At 32.5% G+C, this 5012-nt stretch overlaps 1 pseudogene; it reads left to right on the forward strand.

Moving 5' to 3' along the window:
* Positions 1 to 323: 323 nt before the first annotated feature.
* On the forward strand, positions 324 to 988 carry LOC126008569 (tropomyosin alpha-3 chain-like; annotated as a pseudogene).
* Positions 989 to 5012: the final 4024 nt, after the last annotated feature.

Genomic DNA, 5012 nt, shown 5'->3' on the forward strand with positions numbered 1-5012 from the left:
TTTCTAATTTTCTAAGTATTTTTAGTGAATATTTCAACAGTAAATTAAATTTTGATTTATTTTTTTGCTTCTCTGCTTTCTTTAACTAATACTATAATGTTTATAATCCTGCCAATCACTCAATATCATAAAATCACAACTAATTACTTTTTGCTGCCAGTGCTATAGTCTATTTTGATGTTTTTTTTTAACGAATATTGTATTTATCTTTAACTAGTTAATGAATATTGTGAGAATAATCAGAAAACAATGAAAATATATATTTTCTCTATTTAATCTAAATCTAGAGTTTCTTGACATATATTTAAAATGTTAGACTTATTATGCAGCGGGAAGTGGAGGGAGAAAGTCGGGCCCGGGAACAAAATGAGGCTGAGGTGGCATCCTTGAATTGTAGGATCCACCTGGTTGAAGAGGAGGAATTGGACTGTGCTCAAGAACGCCTGGGAACTGTCTTGCAAAAGCTGGAGGAAGCTGAGAAAGCCGCTGATGAAAGTGAAAGAGGGATGAAGGTCATTGAGAACCGGGCCTTAAAAGATGAAGAAAAAATGGCACTTCAGGAAATTCAACTCAAAAAAGTTAAGCATATTGCAGAGGAGGCACATCGGGAGTATGAAGAGGTGGCTGGTAAGTTGGTGACTATTGAGGGGGACTTGGAGCACACAGAGGAGCGGGCTGAACTGGCAGAGTCCCGTTGCCAAAAGATGGATGAGCAGATCAGACTGTTAGACCAGAAGTGTCTGAGTGCTGCTGAGGAAAGTATTTTCAAAAAGAGATAAATATGAAGAAGAGGTAAAGATTCTTACTGATAAACTTAAAGAGGCAGAGACCCGTGCTGAATTTGCTGAGTGATCTGTACCACGCTGGAAAAGACCATTGATGATTTGGAAGAAAAACCTAAATGCACCAAGAGGAGCACCTGTGTACACAAAGGATGCTGGACCAAACTCTTACAAAATTTAGAAACCTTTATATTCATAACTTCTGATTGAAACCAGAATTTTCATTAAATTGTTCAATTAAACTGGTGTTATAAATTGTACGGTAACTTGGATCGGAAATGTGAGCACTTCTGGACATTGACAATATTATTTGCAGATAATAATCACAAAACAATAAGGAAGAAATCTTTCTTCAAAGGTCTGAGTGATAGCAGATTAAGTAGGGTATTAGCCTTGCATGCAGAAGACTGGAGTTTGATCACCCGACAATCTATATGGTCCTCCGAGCCTGAGAGTGGAACTAGAAAAAAATCCTGACAGCCAAAGGTGAGGCCACAAAAAGAAACACACACACACACACACACACACACAAATATTTTGTCCACATGAAGTGTATAGTATGAATTATAATCAATTATAATGAGCACATTGCAGGTATTTTGAAAAAGAGATACCAACAATAAATCTCTACCTCTTCATACATGCCAAAGTCAATGGGATAATCTGAGCACAATAAATACTCAGCTATTCATATAAATAATAAGATTTAAAAATAAACTGTGTTATTGTGCAAATAAATATAGAGCTTTAAATAACAAAATATGGGTACTATAGCAAAGAGCCAAAAGTAAGTCTAGAGCAGTCAAGAGTGGCAATAAAACAAAACAAAACATCAACACAAACTTGAAAACTTTTTAAAGTACATGAAGCTAGACTTGCAATAAATAAGTGGGAAAGTGGAGGGATTATCTAAGAACACTGGACAAGAGAGGATACTGAGATGGACAGTGGGCTCTTCAGTGTTGGTGGTGTGCAGTAATAATGCACTTTAATACCAAATATTTTTTAACTTTATATATAAAAATGTATTTTATAGTAAACAATATATTAATTGATAAATAATATATGAATATGTAAATATGAAATATGTCATGTTGATAATTATATTAACAATCAATTATCATTAATATTGTAACAGTATTATTGATTGATAATATAAATATGTTAATATGAATTAATCTAAAAATTTTCCTCTAGAAAAACGTTTATAAGGTAAGAATTATCTTGGGAAGATAAGGAATCTGTTTTAGAAACAATGCTGTGCAATATTTTCTAAGGAATTGTTTTAAAATACGTATTCTTTTGCATTTTTCTATTGGCAATAACACGACTACCTATCACAAACTCTTGACCCATGTTCTCCCACTTTTCTAAATGTATTTGTATTCATAACTTCTTATGAAGATGCTCCAATGTTTTTTATTTTATTTTATTTTACCTGTTCATATGCTTTTCTTATATTTAATATATTTGTGAAACAAGACACTATTTGTTTCACTTATGACTCACTTTCTTTAATAATCCCATCAATTTTACTTTTATATTTCTTTCAAGTCGCATCTTTTTCATTGCAAAAAGCACAATTTAATATTTATTATTATAATTATTTTTGTTTGCTTGATTTGGGGGGTACACTTTCTGTGCGAAGGACTAATTCCTGGCTTTTTGCTCAGACATTATACTTGGTGGTGCTTGGAGGATTATGTAGGGTTTTAATGACTGAGCTTGGGGTGGTCATGAACAAGACACATCTCTACTTGAAATATTATCTCTCTTGGGGCCGGGCATTGGCGCCAGAGGTAAGATGCCTATCTTGCCTGCGCTAGCCTTGGACAGACTGCAGTTTGATCCCCCTGCGTCCCATAAGGAGCGACTTCTGGGCGCATAGCCAGGAGTAACCCCTGAGCGTCACTGGGTGTGGCCAAAAAAAAAAAAGAAATATTATCTTTCCAACTCCTTATTTTATTTTTATCTTGAACACCATTTATTTTCCAAAATAGCTATCATAGACTATATTTCCATCAATGATGTCTGAGTTCCATCCCTTCCCCAACACTTTATGTTCTTTTATTTTTTTTAAAGAATTTAATCTATTCTTGAAGATGAAAGATGACACCTTGCTGGTTTGACTAGCATTTTTCTAATAATAAGTAATGATCATTTTTCATTGTGTCTTGACATCGTTTTCATGTTCATTATGGAGAAGTGGCTATTTATATCTTCTACCATTTCAAATTATGTTGATATCTGTGCTCTACTTTAGAAGTTTTTATTTTTTTGTATTTTCACAAAAAAAAAACAAAGGAAAAAAATCCTGTCTGTATTGTGACTGTTGTATTTGTCACAAGATCAAAAACAAAGGCAAAATTTTACCCTCTTTAAAAACCACAGAAGACAATACATACTGAAACTAATATCATAGAATTTAAATTAAATTATATGGTGGCCTCTTCTTTCATATCATTCACTATAATAGGTAAAATCCTTTACTAAGAGTCTTCTACAATTTTTTCCTTCTCATTTAATCAAAAAACGAAAATGAAACTTCTATTTCAATACCTTATTTGTAGGTCAAATAGCACAATAAAGATTTAGATAAGTTTAAGAAATAATTTAGTAATGAACAGAAAAGAATTCTCTGTAGAAAGAATCCATAGGAATCCCTGGAGGTCACTAAAGGAACCACTCTTTCCTGACATATATTCTTTTCCTTAGAAGATTTACTTCCCAATAAGAATTTTGCTATTCATTATTCCATGAACTTTGCTACTGCTCTTTTTTTTTGTGACTTCAAGTACACCCCTTTCATGAGTTAGTGAGTTTTAAATTTCATTTTGAAAAATACCAATGCTAGGTAAGAAAGAGGAGAATATGGAAAAATTCATCTTTAAGTCCCATTTTAAATGATCTGGGATTCTTTCATATTGGGTAGTATGGTAGCTGCAGCATTGAATAGTGCTAAGAGAATTAGCACTATTAAATAAACCTTCCATATTGGTTTCTGAACCAAGAGGAAATAGCTGTGCAAACAGATTTATCATTTGCTCCTTGGGTAGCCTAGTGCAGAACATTGTATACAAAAGCATCATTCTCTTAAACTTTCAAAAAATCACTTTTCCTTGACAATTATTATTTGTAAACTAATAAGACAATAAAAATATTCTTCTGGCAAAACTAATTATTTTAATTTAATCAAGAAATAATATTTAAAACCATTGAGAAAGTACATATCTATTGAGTATTTATATAAATATGTATAATTACTATGTAAATTTCTCACCAAAGTGCTTGTTTTATGTCTCTTAATATGCATAAATATTAAGATATTGTGTAAGCTGTAATAATCATCTATACCTATATATTATTAGATATTTTTCAATTTATTTAAAAAAATGCATCACCTAGTTGATCATAATATATTTGTTTCTAGATAAGTGAAGCAAAGTTACTGAAAAAAAGAAAGAATAAATAAAAATGAAAAAGGAAGATAAAAATGTTTAAGAGAGGAAGAAAAGAAAGAGAAAGAAGGAAGGGAAGAAAAAACAAAGAAAGGGAAGAAAAAAGAACGAAGAAAAATAAAAAGTACTATAGCAATCATAATTGTGAAAATTATTGTTCCATTGACATTATTAATGACTTAAGTAAGATTTTGTTGTTCACTCTCCATTCTGGTAAACTGTTGTGTTCCTATAGGGATGACAGCAACAAATAATTTTTACAGAAATTCAAGGACTATTATTTATACTGTGATTTTTATAAGTGTTTAGCTGCCAGGCCTCATAAAAGAAGGAAGATATGGGAAAGCAGTGATATCAACCCAAATATTGCCATACCTGAACTTTGGTCAGATTGGTTTCCCTGAAGGGAATCATAGAGGGATGATGAAGCAGGACTTTTGGGAAATAGTGATTCTGAGTGATGGAGGCAACAGACATGGCTTTGGTATGTTTTGGCCCACCCTCTCCTCCTGAGATGGCCAGCTTTCTGCTGCATGGCCAGTGTACATATAAATTTTTACAACTTTGATTATATCTCATTAGAGAAAAGAGTATGTCTATGAAACTGGACTGGTTTTAACATGGAGATTGTGTTTGTGGGAAAATTTACAGCTTACTGGCTTCCCAGAAAAATAAAGCTAAAGGGGAATGGTGCCCACAATAAATTCAGGTTGTATCAAATCAATAACTTGCATACCTGAAATTTTATTAGACTGTTGCCCCCAAAAGATAG

The sequence above is a fragment of the Suncus etruscus genome, chromosome 5, assembly GCF_024139225.1.
Source record: "Suncus etruscus isolate mSunEtr1 chromosome 5, mSunEtr1.pri.cur, whole genome shotgun sequence".
Lineage (NCBI taxonomy): Eukaryota > Metazoa > Chordata > Mammalia > Eulipotyphla > Soricidae > Suncus > Suncus etruscus.